A 19,568-nucleotide genomic window follows, 5' to 3' on the forward strand; every position below is an offset into this window, starting at 1 on the left:
CAGGTTGCGTCAAGTCCAAATCCTTTTTCACATGGTCCAACACTTGGTAAATTTCACTTATCCTAATGGCGTCACAGAGCAGTCTGGAATACATTTTCCTTTGGACTTCAAGGTCATCCTCAACACTTGCCCAATAATCTTCTAAGTGAAATTTGTGTATGAATTTCACACTAGCAATCTTTCTAATTTGGTGTTAAGGATCATACTGAGCTCTGGATGTATAAAATGCCAGGCGATAGAATGCTAACTCCTCTGCTACTTTGTCAGCTGCTTCCAAACTTGGGCACACTTCCACGAAATCAACTTGGACAACTGGAAATTCAATAGACTGCTTCTTCTTCTTCTTCTTCTTTTGTAGTTAATCATAGGTTGTTAATTATCTCATGAGTTCAAGCAATACCAATTTATTCGATGGATACCTTGGCAATTTGTATGATTGGAATGAGAATCCTTGTGTCCTAATATAGGTGAATTTCAAAAATTGTATACTTCTGAACCAAAGCCCTCGCTTGTGGTGACACCCTTGTGTGCAATTGTTTCTGCATAAGTCTTGTCAGGTACATAGTTAAGGTGTCATTCGCAAGCTTATAAGAACTAACATTGTGAAGATGCAACTAAGGATAACACTCATGCACTTTCAGCTGTGCTAGTCCACAACCCATGATTCCACTTGCTGACAGACCATCAAATCCTCCCCTTCTTGCGAGCATATAAATTATGAAGGAGCTCATGAAGAAGGATTGAGACTTTCTTTCTTTCAAGTCCCTCAGTTGTTTGTGCAAGTAATGGTTGATCAATCTAGCCCAATCTACTAACCCATTTGCATTCATGATCTCGCCGATGTAGAAGAACATCCACGTTTCAAAATTCACAGTATGTGAACATCCCATTACCCTTCTCAACATTTTAACAAGGTCCACATATTCTTGTTTGAATTCAAAGATAGTGAGAGTCTTCAATATTTTGGATATATGTGGCCTAGGCTTCAGCAACCACTGTTTGTTGATTAAATCAGCACACCTGGCAGGACCTGCATCATACATTGCTTGAGCTCCGCTAATGGTCTTGTATGTCATGGAATGGTGTGAAGGAATTCTGAAAGTTTCACTAATTGACTTCGGAGTCAATCTTGTCAACAGACTGCCATCCGATGTTGAAATTGTCTTTCACTATGGATTGTAATGCTTTGCACATTCCATAATTAAATCTGGACATTGAATAGCAAGAGGAAAACTAGCTACCGCAACAATTTTGCTCTTGACAAACTTGATAGTTGTTGGGGATGGATTATATCTTGTTGTTCCGAACATTCTGATCTTGAAGGCAACTAGGTTGAATGTGCCCAAATTTGTATCGATGATTTCCTTCCACCTAGAATTCATCTAGGAAACAGGAAGGAAGCCCTTCATCTCTGCCTTTATCTGTGCTTGCCTAGTGATGGTAGTTGCCTTGCTTGATTCCGCCATCTTTGAAAAGCTCCTTGAAAATGATGATAAAAAATCCACTAAGTATGACCTTTCTTCACTTCTCTAACTCTTCTTTCTTAAATCCTGCACGTGAGAAATGAAATGCATCTCCATGCTTATATAGAACTTCTCAAATTGTGCTGCTAAGTTGGGAGGCATTAATTTGGAAATTGAATTTATTATGCGTCATACTTTCTTGTTTATCTCGCCATGCACATGGAATCTTCCTCGTTGTTGAGTTCAAATTTTGAAATTTCACTTAATGCACTAAGTCATGCGTCATACTGAGAATATTCCTTCGCCAACTCATTAACTTTCCATTCTTTCAAATTTGGAGGGAAATTGGAATATTCTTCAAGATTCACTTGATTCATCGTCTTAGCTTGACTTTTCCTACTCCGGGGGGAATTTTCCATGCTTTTCCAACATATCCTATTTTTTAGGGATCTTCCTAAAATTTAGGACTCAAGTCCAATAGAAAGAGAAATCTCTCATGATTCCAAATTTGTAAAAATATTTGGAAATTTTGAATTCTGATATTATTTGGTGTCTAAAAATGGAAATTTAAAAAAAAATCCAGAGGGGATTTCTACTTTTCATTCCTGCTTGACCCCTGGATTTTCATGCCTTAGACAAATTTCCTTAGTTTTTCGGCTTGAGTATGGAATTCCCTATGTCTTGGAGTTTCATCATTTCCTTGATTCTCCTTGAGTTAGCCATTTCAACATTCTTCCCTTGGCCAGGGTGCAATTCTCCTTTTGCGAAGGAATTGTTCCATTTTGCAATTTTCCCTAACCCCTTACTTTTGGTGCCTTAACTCACTCATGGGTGGATTTTTGACTTGAGGAGGGAATTTTCCATTTTGAATTCCTTTCATGAGTACCCTTGTTTGGCGCATTTCTCAAGACATGGGTGCCATTTCCCAATGAAGAAGGAATTTCTCATTTTTTCATCATTCCAAGAGCACTCTACTTTAGCGCCCTATCTTCTTCTAGGGCGGATTTTCGGATAGGTGGAGATATTCACACTTTTTTCCATTCTCCCTATTGACCATGTTTTGGCGCCCTTTGACTTTCTTGGGCAGGATTTTGTCATTCCCAAGGAGGAATTCATACTTTGTTGGATTTTTCTTCATCTCCTAGATTTGGCACCTTCACCATGCCTTGGGCAGATTTTGCATCAAGTCAACGAATTTCTTACTTTTGACATTTTCCTTGCCCTGTGTGTTTTGGCGCCAGCATTGTGGCTTGGGCGAATTTTGACCATGAGGGAGGAATTCATCATTTTCACGTTTTCCAAGACACTTGATTTATCGCCCTGGTGGAGACTTAGGTGCCATTTTACATTAGTCAAGGAATTTTGAATTTCTCATCATTCTCCATGCATCATCAACTTTGGCGCCCTCACTTGTCTTAGGGTGGCATTTTGCACTTGGTGGGGAATTTCAACATTTTCATGGAGTCCTTGCACCCCCCACTTTGGCGCCCTCCTTCACTGCTTAGGTGCAATTTTGACTAAGGCAAGGAATTCATTGATTTACTATGAATTCCAAGATGCATTGATTTTGGCGCCCTTTATCTCTTTTGGGCGCTATTTCACCCTAAGGAAGGAATTCAACATTTTTTCCTCCTTCCATGACTCTTGAGTTTTGGCGCCTTACCTTGGCTTGGGGCGGATTTTTGACCTTGTCATGGAATTCACAGTATTTTGGATCTTCCTTGCCTCCTCCAATTTGATCATTTCTAGATTAACTGCCATTTTGAGGAAAATCAAAGAAATTTTACTAGACTTGGAACATTTTGAGCTTTCTACTTCAAGACGTGATGCCAAAACTTAGCCATTTTTTTACTAGTCCTGTCTGCTTTTTGACTTTTCGAAAATTAGAAGTAGTCGTGAATGCTTGATCTTCATCCCCTTCTTGAATAGTCTTGTCAGAAATAATCTTTCCAAAAATAGAAACTTTTCAAAATGTTAGCATTAGACTCTAAAACAAGACACATAATGACTTACTATAAATAGAAACTTACTAAAAATAGTAAGTTTGATTTTTGGCAAAATGAACATTCTGAGACTCGGTAAAATCCCTAAAAAATAGGAACTTTCTAAAAATAGAAAGTTGCTCCGTTTTAGCTCAAATTTTACTGGGAGGTTCCTTGAAGGGTCTTGATTCCAGCTATATGTTCAGTTTTTCCAAAACCCTAACAGAAATTCCTAAAATCTAGGACTAAAGACAAAAACCCTAAAATTGACAGAACATAACCTAGACTTCACCAAATTCACTCAAAAGAAAAGCAGACTTAATCAATTTGACCCTCGAATACTTGCAAAGTGGAGAGATTGAAGAGACTACCACCAAAAGACCCCCAAAAACCAAAACAAAAGACTTAGAGGGCCTAAAAAGTAGAGGGTCCCCATCTGGGATGGGGTGATGTGTGATTAGGTCACAACAGGTTCTTGTGTTCTACTGTTTTGTGCTGGGCACTATTTTTGGATTGTCATAATGGCTGGATTTGGTTGCATGTTGCTGAAAATTTATGCATATTTTTTGGATGTCTGAATTATGTGGAAAATGGAAATTAGGCACAGCAAGACAAGTTAGGATTTCTAAACTGTAGAAAGTGTGTGCGTCTAGTTCAAAATTTGTCAGTTGTTCAGTTAAACAAAAAAGGGGATTCATAATGGAAACAAGTTTAAGCCAAAAAATGACAGTTCTAAGTGTGCGTGTTGATGGATGGGGCTACTGCTTCTACTTGTGTGGCCAAAAAACAATTTTCACAGAATGTGATAGATGTGGGAAATAGAAATATTTATATTTCCTTCCACAATATGAGTAGTTCTTGCATAAGAGGGACGATTTTAGTAGTTGAAAGTTTGGAATGCCTGCTAAAGTTGTTTCTTTGCCAAGCGGATGACAATTGTAAGCTAGCTTTTTTGATAATTTTTTTCTTCAAAATAATTTTTTGCTATTTAAATCCTCTCTTCCAAGAAAAAATTAAAAATTTTGAACCAATTTTTTAAATTGCCACTTTCTTTATTTTTCAGATTTTTTTGGATTGATAGATTGAAAGAAATTCAACCTTACCTAGCTAATAATAGGGTCTGACATCAGTAATAATCTTGTCAAAATATGGTCTATTCAAAGTTGTTGTTTTCTTTTACAACTCTCCCATGTGTTTGATAAAAGTGGATTTGAAGTGCTAAAGTTTAAATGGCAGCATACCCTATGTTTATGAGATGAATCTGCGAAGTACCAACTTAAACTAATGCCCAAAAAAATTAAGACTACAGAAGCTCTCAAATATAAAATTGAGTTTTTCTCTCACAATGGTAAAACCATACTTATCACTTCATGCTACTCTCTATAGAGTAATATCATTAATGTTAATACTTGGAGCCCAAACATGTAAGTTATAATTGGGAACAAAATACATGCAAATTAAAAATAGCCAGAAATCATACCAATAGATTGTTTTTTTCTTTTCGGTGAAAGGACAGGTATGATCATGTCAAGTAATTTCTATCAAAATCCTTCATTAAACATATACAAATGCAACTTAATATGAAAATCCTTTACCACCTGTTCTTGAAATGCTACTGATTATTAAAATTCTTTAAAAAAATGTTTGGTCAAAGTTTTAGAAATACTGTCAAGATTTCCTTTTTCAAAAAAATGGAGTAACTTCACAACTCAAAAGTCTCAAATACCCACTAGGCCATTGATTCTAGACTATATTAAAAAAATTGCAGTTACCCTAGTGCTAAACCTTAAAAAAACACCAATTATTCAAACCCAACTGCAATGCAATCAAGTCAAGTAGAACTGTACTCTTAACTCTACCTATAATTCCTAAAATTCCCATAAAAAACTAAAAAAAAGCTTAATATGAAATGGGTACACCTTAAAATCTCACCTTAACAAAAAACTACGATAAATAGGTTTACAAATAGACGTCCAAATGCCTAGTGCACTACATTCCTCTTTTATTCTTTTCCGTTGAAAATAATTTGAATATAATTTTAGGATTTTACCAGAAATCTTCGGAAGAGAAGAATGCTTGTGAAACAGAAGGTAAATATTCTCTTCCGTTGAAAATAATTTTAGGGTTTTACCAGAAATCCTCGGAAGAGAAAAATGTCTAAGAAAGAGAAGAAAAAGGTAAACATATGGTTCCAATAAAGTTTATGACGAGGCTATAATTTCAGAGGGACCTACTATAATTTCAGAGGGGCCTGATTGAAAATTTATTTGCTATGAGCTGAGCTTAAGTTTTGTTCCTGATTTTATAGTGTTTTTGTTTTTTCCATTGGTTCAAATTTCAATTTGGATTCACTTACCTATTAAAAAGTTGTCTTTCACTTTGCTATTGTCTTCTATTGACTCTGGTACCATCGTCGCCATTAGCAAACCAAAATGCAGAAAATGAGATTTGACATGAAATTACTACACTATTTTACAAACGCTATAAACATTAGGATCGTTTAATTGTTTAATGAATACATCTGTAGTCTTAAATGTGTTGGTGTTGGAAATAAGCCACACCTGGACCGACAATGGATTGGTCCAAGAGGGGCCAGTAGCTCAGTGGTAGAGCACTCCAATAGCGTATGGAAGGTCCTAGGTTTGAGTCCTAGGTGGTCCATGTCTCAACATGGTATCAGAGCTAAGGTTTTACTAAATTTAGATTTCAATAAATTATTTGTTGCATCTAGTTGTTGTTTGTTTTCAAATTAAAATGTCAGGTTTGAGGGCTGAAGATAGACTCGATGGAGCCCTTGACTTTGCTACTTGGAAAGTCTATATTCTATTGATTCTTGAAGAGAATGAACTGCTTAAATTTGTAGAAGAAGAAAGGTTGTCCCCTCTTGAAGATGCTGAAGAACTGAAGCAGTTCAAGAAAGACTCTCTCAAGGCCAAGATGATCATAATCGAATCAATCAAGAATCATCTTGTCACCGTCATATCAAAATTTGCTTTTGCCAGGGAAATGATCAAACACTTGGAAGGGATGTATGAAGTTAGCAAGCTCAGCAGGGCTCTTGGTCTAAGGCAGCAGCTACTTCACATCAAAATGAAAGAAGAAGACTCAATCATGGCCTACTTCATGAAGATCAATGAACTGAAGGATAAGCTAAGTACTCTTGATTGCCAAATTTCAGATAAAGATCTTGTTATGATTGCATTAAATGGTCTACCTGATGAATGGGAACAATTCATTCATAGCATTGGTGGAAGAGCTGAATGACCTAACTTTGAGTGTCTCCAATCTGATTGCATTGAAGAGGAATCTTGAATTGAGGTGAGAGGAAAACTCAAGAACTCTCACAAAGATGATAATCATGTTCTCACAGCTAAGTCTAGGAAAGGTGGGCATTGGAAGAAAAGAGAAGCAAAGATTTTAGATCCTCTTCCTATGATCCAAGGAAGAAGTCAAGAGATTCCTCCCATAAGTATGGTCACTATGCTAGAGATTGCCAGAATGATCCTAAGGAAAGGGAAGCCAGTTTAAATGAAGTCACTGAACAAAATGAGGACTATCTTCTTATCTTCGTTCTATCGAGCAATGTTCCTACAGACAGTGATACTTGGATAATTGATAGTGGAGCCTCCAGACACATCTCAGGTTCCTGTGAGCATCTTTCAGATCTGATAGTAAAGGATACCAACCTTCATGTGGTAATCGGTGATGATGCTTGTTATTTGGTAAAAGGTTCTGGTACTACTTCCTTAAAACTAGATTCTGGTATTTCCTTACAACTCAGTGATATTCTTTTTGTACCTGTAATTAAAAGAAATATTATTTCCATTTATGCTTTAGAAGATAAGGGTTTGCAAATAGCATTTTCTGAAGGGAAAGTACTTGCTTGGTCTAAGAAATCTAGTTTCAAATCTGCTCGTGTTATTTGAAATAGATGTGATAGTTTGTATAAGCTTGCAGCTAACCCAATTCAAGCTCTCATTCGTGAGGCTCCTGAATCATGCGAGCTATGGCATAGAAGACTTGGACATCTACACTTCCAAGCTCTTCCCACTCTTGGTAAAATGGTTAAAGGTATGCCTAAACTTAGTTTATCTCATGATGATGCGTGTAAAGGTTGTGCAATGGGTAAAAATGTGAAGAGCCCATTTCATAAAAGTGATAGTAGGGCTAAAGAAAAGTTAGAGCTTATTCATTCAGATTTATGTGGTCCTATGTTTGTAGCATCTCCTAGCGGTTTCCTTTAATATGTTATCTTCATAGATGATTTTTCTAGGAAAACATGGATTTACTTTCTTAAATCTAAAGAGTCTGACGAAGTCTTAAATAGATTTAAAGAATTTAAAGCCTTGGTTGAAAATACTTCTAGAAAATGAATTAAATGCTTAAGATCTGACAATGGAGGTGAGTACACCTCAGGTAGTTTTCATGATTTCTGTATTGAGACAGGAATTAAGAGGGAGTTTTGTGTTCCCTACAATCCTCAGCAAAGTGGAGTTGCTGAAAGAAAGAACAGGACCATTGTTGAAGCTGCAAGAGCCATGATTCATGATCAAGACCTGCAACCCTTCCTATGGGCAGAGGCATCCAAAACAACAGTCTACATTCAGAATAGATGTCCTCATCATGCTCTAAAGAATGTAACCCTTTAAGAAGCCTTTACAGGAATCAAACCTAACATTAGCCACTTAAGGATCTTCGGGAGCCCTTTGTATGTTCATGTGCCTAAGGAAAAATGAACCAAGTTGGATCCCCCTGGAAAGAAAGGCATCTTAGTAGGATATAGTGAATCTTCCAAAGCCTTCAAGATCTACATTTCAGGTCAAAGGTATGTTGAGGTAAGTAGAGATCTAACTTTTGAAGAAGATATTGCATTCAACAGATCTAAAGGTTCATTATCTAATAATGATGATATTGTGATTGAAAATCAAGAATCAAATGTTGATACTAACCCTGAGATACAAAAGGAGTCCATTGACCTCCCAGATCGGGAAGTTCAGGATGATCCAATAGAACCCATGGACTCTACAGATATACCTAAGGATATTGTGGTTAGCAAGAAGAGGCCACTTTGGGTTAGAAACACCATTCAAGATGTTGAAGGATTTACGACTCCCAGAGGAACCTTCAGAGATAGCAAGAGACCTCAAAATCATGCCACCTACATTTCTATAATGTGCAACATCATTGAGTCTGAACCTCATGATGTCGAAGAAGCTATGACTCACCATGCTTGGAAATTAGCCATGGATGAAGAGTATGAGTCTATCATCAAGAATTATGTTCGGGACATTATACCCAGACCCAGAGGTAAGTATTTTGTTTCCTCTAAATGGTTATTTAAAATTAAGCATAATGTTGATGGTAGTATTGAGAAATATAAAGCTAGATTTGTATCTTGTGGTTTTTCTCAGAAGGAAGGAATAGATTATGAGGAAACGTTCGCTCCTGTTGCTAGATATACTTCTATTAGATCTATAATAGCTATTGTTGCAGCTAAAGGTTGGGAGCTGCATCAAATGGATGTTAAGACAACTTTCCTCAATGGTGTTATTGAGGAAGAAGTCTATATTGAGCAACCAAAAGGTTATGTAATCCGTAAAAGAGATTCTCATGTTTGCAGGTTGAATAAAGCCTTATATGGGCTCAAACAGGCTCCTCGTGCTTGGTATGAAAGAATTGATAAGTACTTACTAAGCTTAGGATTTCGTAAGAATGATGCTGATGCTAACCTTTACTTGAAAATATGTAATGATGATATGCTAATTATGGTTTTATATGTGGATGATTTATTTCTCACTGGTGAAAATAAACTGGTCATGAGATGTAAGAAAGAATTAGCCTCAAAATTCGAAATGAAGGATTTAGGTCTAATGCATTACTTCCTAGGGTTAGAAGTATGGCAAAAATCCAATGAAATTTTTCTAAGTCAAGGAAAGTACACTATTGATATTCTGAAAATATTTAGAATGATGGATTATAAACCTATGTCTACTCCTATGGAATCTAACTTAAAGAAGTTGAGTGTTTCTGCAGCTAACTCTGATTTTGCAGATCCATCTGAGTATGGGCAGTTGATTGGATCCTTGATGTATCTAGTCAATACTAGATCAGATATATGTTATGACGTAAATGCTCTCAGTCAGTTCATGAGCTTGCCTAAACTTGTTCACCTGGTTGCAGCCAAGCACATTCTAAGATACCGGTGAGGCACTATTGGTTATGGGCTGAAGTATTCACTTAATACCTCAATCTTCTCAAAAGACTATTCAGATTCAGATTGGGCAGGAAGTGTCAAGGACAAGAAAAGTATTTCGGGTATCTGCTTCATCTTAGGTTCTGCAGTAATCTCTTGGGCATGTAGAAAGAAATCTTCGGTAGCATTGAGTATTGCAGAAGCTAAGTACATTGTAGCATTTGTTGCATCTAGAGAAGCAGCGTGGCTTCGCAAACTTCTTGTTGGATTATTTTGTCAACCTAGTGGTCCTACCACTATTCATTGTGATAATTTAAGCTGTATAAAGATGTCGATAAATCTTGTGTTCCATGATAGGTCCAAGCATGTGGAAACTCATTATCACTTCATTTGGGATATGGTGCAAAGAGGCACCATTCAGCTAAAGTATATTAGCACAGATGAACATGTTGCAAATATTCTTACCAAACCCTTATCCAGAGTGAAGTTTGAATACTTCAGAGACAAACTTGGTATTGTGGAAAATGAAACCCTGGTTGAGAGGGAGTTTCAATCTCAGTGATTCTCTACTGTAGAGTTTTGTCCATTCTTCGCTTGTGTGCAACAATGGAAGGTTCCATTCTATGCTTGTGTGCTAGATGGAAAATTGTAATTATATAAAGACCCACTTGTGTATTACACCCTCTATGCTTGTGTGCTAGAACCATCCTATGCTCGTGTGCTAGGTGGAAGATGTAATTCTATGCTTGTGTGCTAGATCCATTAAATGCTATGCTTGTGTGCTAGATCCTTTAAAGGTTTAGATTATGTATTCTCTTCTTCCCTAGTTAAGAGGGAGTATTGTTTGTAACTAGGAAAGGGGGTTCGAATTGCCTAAGGCAACATCCAAACCCCTAAAGGGTTGGGCCCCCCTTTCGCAAAGTTTAACGTGTAGGCCAAAGAGGGTAGTATGCCCCTAAACAGGCCAGCCCTATAATGACACGCCACACTAAAACCTATATTGGCGCCAAACATATTTATCTAATTAAGGCCGACTTGAAGGTTATATGCTCATATAAATAAAGACCATTTGCCAAGATCAATTCACTCAATCATTTTCATGCAATCAGCAAAATCCATCTGCTCCTTGGTGTACGAAATTAAGAGGTAAACTGGGCGAACTTATTCAAGGAAGACAAAGCTATTTTGGTGTTCCTAATTTCTGTTAGACGGTGCATTAAAGAGCAGACTTGGTGAATTTAGAAGTGCAGACCTAATATAATAAAAGGGGTAAATCTGATTCATTCAAATAAGAGGTTGAAGATCCCATATCTGAGTCACATGACTGGAGCTAAGTATTGTATTGTTACAATTCAAGGTTGAATACATAATCTGACCTGTGGGTCTTTAGTGTTGGGTTTTTCCTCCTTGGAGGTTTTCCCAGGGTAATTGTGTTGGTCTCTTGTGCACTTGTTTTCTCTCTTTCATTTACTTGCTTATAATTTACTTAATGTTAATATGAAATTAAATACTAAAAGTCTGATTGCTGGTCTGAGACACAAAACTAGAATGGTATCAGAGTCAAGTCCAGGCTAGGAGCCCCAAGCACATGAGAGGTGTGGCTTAAGGGGGGGTATTGGTGTTGGAAATAAGCCACACCCAGACTGACGATGGATTGGTCCAAGAGGGGCTAGTAGCTCTCAGTGGTAGAGCACTCCAGCAGCGTATGGAAGGTCCTAGGTTCGAATCCTAGCTGGTCCATGTCTCAACAAAATGTAAAGATTAAAAACCCTGTACCTGCATGCTTAACAAAAACATTAAAAAAATAATTAAATAATAATAATAATAAGTCTTTCAAAAAATTATATATTATCAATAAATCTCGATAATTAAAAAAACTTGTTCAAAACAAAACATTAGGCAATTCTCTGCTACTTTCTCATTGGCCAAATTAACTTTTTTTTATATTTTTAATCAAAAATATAAAAAAAGTAAAAACCACTGGTAAAAATTTGAGCGGCCAATAAGAAAAAGAAAAAAATGCAAAAAGAAGCCTGACGTAAGTCAATTGAAGTTGTAGATGTGAAATAGACGAATTATGATCCTAATTTTTTTCTGGTGTGGTCCAAACCATGGAGATGCCTTGTTGGTGTTTTAATGCTACATACAAAACATAGATAAGAGAAATGACTAGATCATGAACATTGGGACAAATAGAACCTAGGATATCAGACTTACACTGAGCATATGTCAGAGTATGTTTATTTGGTGCTTAATTTTTTTGCATGCACAAAACAGTTACATAAAATCTTAAAAGGTCACCAGGGGCATTAATGTGTGTGAAAAAGATACAGATTATAGTTGAAGATCTTATTGATGAATACTATTAAAACATCTATATCTAGATCTCGTCTTATTTGTGCAGAATTGCTAGTGATCTCCTCCAGCAATTTTGAAGTAGCTTGACTACAAAAGGCCCATGAATTGATATGGCTAATGGTTTCTCCATGAATCATTATCCAGGAATGCTAGACATATCAGTAAATTTTTGCATAGCTAACTTTTCTTGTAATGGTCTTCTCATAATGCACAAGATAATTGAATTGAACATAACAAGGGTTGGCAAGCTCAACCTTGAAGCTTCCATTATCTACAAGGGAATAAGACTTAGTTGGTAGTTATGGACCAGTGTATAAAGGGGAGCTGAGTGATGGCACACTAATTATCATTAAGGTTCTCAATTTGCAAAATGAAGATGCCCAAGAGAGTTTTGACAGGGAGTGCAAGGCTTTGGGTAGGGTTAGGAACAAAAATCTAATTGGAATCATTACTTGTTGCTCCAACCTTGATTTCAAAGCTTTGATTTACCCATATATGGAAAAGGGCAGCTTGGAAAGTTGGCTATACCCTGATGGAGATGAGTGTGAACCGAGTTTGACTGAAAGACTGTTATAGCCATTAACATAGCTCAAGCTTTAGCATGTCTTCATCACCAATGTCAGGAGATGACATGACAACATTTCTAACAGAATTCAACATTGCAAGAATAATCTTGACTCTTCACCAACTCTATGGATTCTATGACTTCCACCTCACATTCACTGAAAGGATCAGTAGGCTACATTGCCCTATGTATGTATAATTCCTTGATTTTACTTTGTTTATAAACCTGTCAGTGAATTTTGGGTTGGGAAAACGAACTGAATCATTCTGTAGACTATGGACTGGGTGCAAGTTGTCCATCACGGGAGATGTGTTCAACTATCAAGTATTATTACTAGAGACATTTACAAGAATGAGGCCAACAAATGCCATTACTAGTCCAAATATTCTCTGACTCCAACATCTAGCAATTATAGTTCCCATGATTTTCCGTCCGGCAAAAGAATAAGGAACTTGGACCCTTGCCAGACACAACTCGGGGATTGACAATAGGTAAGCGATAAAAATATTGGTGTCTTGTTTTTCCTTCTCTAGAAATTGACAGATTCATTATTGATTGACATGGGGATTCTATTTGACATGTGGCTTCTCATTGCCACCATTTTTGTTGAAAACCAACTCTGTGATATGCAGTTCATCTTATAGGGTACTCTGTCTTGTTTTAGAAGCCCAACCTCTTCAAATATTTGCACTTGTTATCTCGGTTGTGAAATACTCCATAGAGCAAGCGATCACTCGACATGGTTAGAGATTAAATTTACTTTATCAAATTGTAGAAATCGGATGGAAAAAGGGAATTGCATATAGAAGAATTAATTTTGGATGAAAAATAGAGGAAAGATTTTTAATAGCTGTCTGTAAACTTGAAAATTTGTATTTAACAGATCTTAAAAATTTCTACACAAGATCATAATCTTTATTCTCTTTATCGAATTGGGAAAGATACAACTTTATGTGTGGCTAGCAAACTTAATCTAGTGTTGGGAAACTTAGAGCATGCTATGTAACTACTAAATCTTCACCTTTCCATTCAAGTGGAAGAATAGGATGCCGACTTAATCATGGTTTGCACTTTGCACAAATGGGTCTCAGCTTGCCCTTTTCTGACCCCAACTTGGCAATAAGTAAGCCCAAGGTAAGGCAGGTTGGGCGATGGGCTAATCATGGGGATATCACTGGCATTAAAAAAAAAAGGTCTTAGAAACTTTCAAGTAAATGTAATGGGAAAATGCAAATGCCTTGTACAACCATCATAACATCATTAAAACAACATTTTTTGCTGAATTTTGTGGTCACAACTATCCTACTGGGCATATTTGCAAACTGTAAATGCATATACAATTTGTTCTACAACTATTGCATAGTTGAATGCTTTCTAGGAACAATGAGCCAATCACTAAATCTATGAATGCATATCTGTGCAGTGGCAAAACCCTAATTTCTATACAAATACAACTTGCAGCAATAAAGGAAATCCTGGAAAGAAACTAAACCTAAGAGATTTCCAAAAAAAATAAAAATCTACATTTTTAAAAACCAAATCATAAGAAAACCCTAGCAATTTAGCTCCTTTTGGCATGTCTTGAAGTTCGCAAGAGAGACCTTGCTACTTCTTTGCCAACATAACCCATGAGACTATTTTGTTTAATTTGCAGATTTGTGCTATGTGGAAGAAATTGAAAGAGACACTTATTGTGAGCCTTCCATGCAACCTTGGTGTTAAAGTGAAAATAGCTTTAAGGGCTTATTGGGAGACAACATAAGTTTATATTTTAGCGATATGCCAAATGTAACTCTTGCAAGCAATAACAAAAATATAAACCCTAAATCAAAATGCACAGAATCAAGTGAGCAAATGGTGAAACCATGGCAAGTGACTCACCTCAAGATTCTGCACTAAGTATGTAGTCAACAATTGAGATGTCCAGCTCTGCTTCATTCTACTCGTGATAAACAAAATGGAGGCTTCCCAACTACTAACTGCCAAGCAAGTAAGCAAAATATAGAAGCACGAACAAGCCACATACACAATTTTTGGAATGTCATCCGCACTCACGTGCAAACATTATGAATAAGATTTTCTTCTCTTTTGATATGTGGAGACTTGTTTTTTCTCAAAAATAATCCCTAAAACCCTAGTAAAATATCACTAGCCAATCAGAAAAAATAAAAAAATTAGCAAGAAAATTGTTTTAATAAAGAAATAATAATAAACTATAGGTTAAACTTTGTTAGCATGATTTCCAATGTAAAAATTAATTGCAAATGGTGCAGTGAAAACATTATAATAGTTTGACCTAGAACAAAGGTTGTGAGTAGGGGATTGCACCAAGTTTTTGTAAATGGTCTCAAAATTGAAAACAATAAGACATGAATTAAGTACATTCAACACAACCACCAAAGTGAGTCCAAAATGAGTGTGAAATTGTAGAGGGATACAATTTACTGCACTATAGAATGTATTGTAACCTTGTTTGAAGATTATTATACTGGGTTCATTTTGGAGGTTGAGTTTTTCCCTTTCAATTGTCTTCTTAGGTATATCATGGGTCTCTTGACATTACTTTGTTGAATTTTCTTTAGGCCTATTATTACTTGCATTATTTCTCTCTAAGGTTAATATGGGTTTAGGCATAATTTCCTTCTTGATTTTGTCTAGTTTATATTGAGAACATAAGAAAATAAATCTAAAAGAAATAAAACTAAGGTTGTTTACCAATTAAAAATATAAATCACAAAATAACCATGGAGTAAAATCATTTGGGCATACCAAACAAAGATAATTTGAAATGCAAAAGTTATAAACATGCCCTATTTTCTATATGTTTGTATAGTGATGAAAATTATAAACCATGGACTTTTGACCATTTATTTGAAACTTACTTTGATTAGGTTGGACTCTTTATGTAATTACTAGTGTACAAGAGGCATTTAAGTTAGAATAACCTTAGCCATATTTTAATTTTATCTACATACATTCCTATGCACAACCCGTGATTCTTAGAGTGTTCATTTATTGTTTCATGCCATTTCGAAAGTTGTGGAAGCGAACTGTAAATTTTCAAATTAAAATATAAAATGTATCTCTTTTCAACCTCCTCTTACTAATAGTTACGAGTCAAATAAAGTGCATGTAAATGTGAAAATGTGTGCTAGGGTGGTTTATTTAAGGATAAAACCTAATTCGTTTTAAATCTAATGTTGACACCTAAAATTGTCCTAGGCTACCCGTTCATGGATTCTCTAGGGTTCATCCTTCGGGTAAGGTGGCTAGGAGAGGTGAAGAGGTGTGGGCTAGGCCGGAGCAGGGGTGGATTAAGATTAATTTTGATAGAGCGTCAAGAGGTAACTAGAGTATTTCAGGTGTCGGGTGCATTGCTATGGATGAGGAGGGGAAGATCCTCTTCAAAGGTGCACAAAGGTTGCAAGATGGGACAAATAATGAGGCTGAAGCACAGTCCGCTCTTTTAGCAGTGGAGTTGGCTAGTAATATGAACATTCCAAGAGTGCATCTTGAAGGTGGCTCTAAAGTGGCAGTGGATACAATTATGAAAGGAATTTCTCCAAGTTGGAGATTGAATAAATTTATTTCAATAATCTGCTCAAAATTGAGTGGTTTTCAGGACTTTCACATCTCTCACATTAGGAGGGGGGGAAATATGGTGGTGTATTTTTTATCCAATATGACATGTGAATTGGAAAGTCATGTGACAAAATGGTGGGGGGTGATGACGACATTGTCCAATGGCTGCCTTAATCAGTTTGTACTCCTTTGTACTTGTCGGTTAACGGATTATGTGCAATGTGGATAGCTTGTTCTCCTCTCGAGAGCTTAGGCTCGCTCGTTTGAAGTTGGCAATTAATGGCGATAACTTCTGTAGTGGCGACAGTGCTTGTAAGGAATGCATTTATGTAAAGAGTGGGGAAGAGGGAGTCAGTTCTTTGTGTATTCATGAAGTCTCTTAATCTGTGAGAAGGGTTTTTTCGGTGATTTTTGAGTTTGGCAACTTGCATTGTTTACAATGGAGGTAAATTTTACTCTAAAGACTTCAAAACTTCTTACTACCTTTTGGGGTCCGGTTTCAGAGCGCAGGATGAAGAATATGTTTTGTTCGAGGGACCCTCTGCTGATTCAGAGTGTGTAGTTGGTCCTGGGAGAAGATTTGGGTGTAATTGGTCACCGTTATTGAACCATAGCTTACATTTATTCACTTATCATGGTGTGGGTTCTAGAGTTTGAATCCTCATGTGCACAGGTTCGAACAGTCAAGAAGGCAATTGTACCAGAGGATATGGTAAACATGGAATTGTTGTTGGAGTGGGCAGTTTCAAGTGAAGGCTTCGATGTCTCTAAGATATTGGAGGATCATCAAGCTTTGAGGGGAAGGTTTATCCCGATTCTTAGGCAATGGGAGGAGGTGAAGGCTTTGTACAGAGAGGAAGTGAGGAGAGGGTGGGAAGTGTTAAAAGTGTTAGCTCAAATCATGGAGTTGGAAGAGGTTATTCGGAGGAAACAGGCGGAAGCAAGGGATGAGGTAGAGATTGGCCGAAGGTTGAGATCAAGGCCCAAGCGTGAAGATGCCATTAGTGGGTGAAAGACAAACTTTGGCTACCCCTCCGAGTAGTGTTTGATTTTCTAAAACTGTTGGTCCTTGGGAGTTCATTCTTGTTTCTCTATTCAAATTGTTCTATTTGGGCTTCATACTATTTTGTCTGTCTGTAATGATGTGCTACTATTAGGAAATTTGGATTGGTTCATACAATGGTTTTGGGAGGGCGGTTTTTGTATTCGGGAATGTTCTAGGAGGTTGGTGGGTGGTTTTTTGAATGATAGCTATTTCTTTTTCCTTAACAATAAAATCCAATATTATCGATAAAAAAAAAATCGTCTTAGCCTAATTGAATAAATATTTTTATTTATTTAATTAATTCATTAATCTTCTTCTATCCTCTCATCATTTAAATAAATATTTTTATTTATTTAAATTATCCTTTTCCTAAATTAAATAAATATTTTATTTATTTAATTGGTCTCACTTCTTCTATTAATTAAGCAAATCTTTATTTATTTAATTAATTCATTGGCTTTTTCCCTCCATGACACATGTCATTCATCTCTTAATTTACCTTTAACCACCTTCTTAATATTTTCCCATTTTCTATACCCACCCTTTAATATGAGCCAACAATGTATCATTTCACCTTTGAATCCTAGCCCTCTATTTCTAAGGTGTTCTTTATATAAGAGGATTCCTTCATACTTTCATAACCCTAATGTGTCCAACTAACGAATGCAATCAATCACTCAAGTGTCTACACAACCACAATCTATTATTTGTTGAGCTCTTGTGCACAATACAAAATCTGAGAGTAACCATATCAAACAAGATCCATGGAGATAGCAAAAAATGGAGATCAAGCCCTACTAAGCATGTGAATGGTATAATATGTCATGTTTTTTTATGTTTTGCATTTTTTAGATTCTTGGTTGGTGCATGGTGGATTTTAATTGTAGAACTAGGGTTTTATGTGGTTGAATCTTATTTGGTTCTACAATAGTTTATCATCCCATTTTCATTGTATAATCTAGAAACAGAGATATAAAATCTAGAGTTAAGTAGGAGAGTTCCATTACTCATTGCAACATCACAAGATCATGCATCAACACTCTAGGCAAACTGCATGCCTTCATCTTTGTTCCAACTAAATCAACTTGTCTATGGGTTTAACCATGGGATAATCCTCTTGCCTAGCAAACTACCGAAAGGTATTTATTAACACCACTAGTTAGCTATTGTAAGTTATAGACATTTAGGTAAGTATATTATAAGTGTTCAATTTAACAAAATTGATATTTGTAGATCAAGATTGTGTTTGTTTGCATGATTAGTTTTTTAACTTGTGAGGGTTAATTGTGTACTCATAAAGTGGCTCAAAATAAAAAATAATTATTTTCCAAGCAACTAATAGGTCCTAATTGTTTGGAATATTTTGAAGTCATTTATCAATCATAGAAAGAATATTTTCAAACATAATACAAAGCACATGTTAATAGTTGTTTTGAGAAATGATAAAATGAGACTTGAAGTTAGATTCACCTATTTCTAAGAAAATAATTCATCCAATCCTCCTATCACCTCATCCACATGCAAAATTGGTAAATAGCCTTATATTATAAAAAGAAAAAGAAAAAGTTTCATTATTAAACGAGTGCACATAAGAATAGTCATAAGAAGCTAAGAAACTATTGCAAACTTTTAAGAAAAACAAAGAGCAAATGTAACAACAATGCAATTGTAAGAACAAAAGAGAAATAAATATAATATATGTGGTGATAATAAAAACTATTTCTTCAAAAGCAAATCTTTTACATTTGTAATGATCATAACTTGTGAATCATATTAAATATGAGTATCAAAGAGCAAGTGATTAACATAGTAATTTTTTATAATTGTATTAAAAGGCAAGTCATGAATGTCAACGTGGTCAAATTATTCATCTATTAGACAATAAATATTTTTATAACATGTTAATGTTTTTCTTTTCAAAGAGTTTTGATAAGCTTTTGAAGTGAAAATAAAGAAATAAGCCATAGTAGACGTAGGATATCATTCCTACTATTTGGATTGTTTGTGAGTGTTCCTCTATCCATTTTGCAATGAGTGTTTCTTTGCCTCATCTAGAAACTAGATATAATGACGTATTTGAGTCCATGTTACCATTGCTTCTTAAAGAAAAAAGCAAATGAGGAGATGCAAATTCACGAAACTTTGCATTTTGGTAGTAACATGTTTGGAATTGAATTGTTTCCTTTAATTCTAACATAACCTAATTAATCGAAGGCCTACTCACAAAATATGATGAAGTACAATGCATTGCCAATTTTGTCACTTTCCATATTGCATCTTTACTATATTTTTTTAGCAAAGTAGGATCTACTATGTCCTCTATGTCCCCTTTTACTATTAATGCCCTTACTTGACATAAACAACAACATGTAATTGAGTA

Source organism: Cryptomeria japonica, chromosome 1 (assembly GCF_030272615.1).
Source record: "Cryptomeria japonica chromosome 1, Sugi_1.0, whole genome shotgun sequence".
Lineage (NCBI taxonomy): Eukaryota > Viridiplantae > Streptophyta > Pinopsida > Cupressales > Cupressaceae > Cryptomeria > Cryptomeria japonica.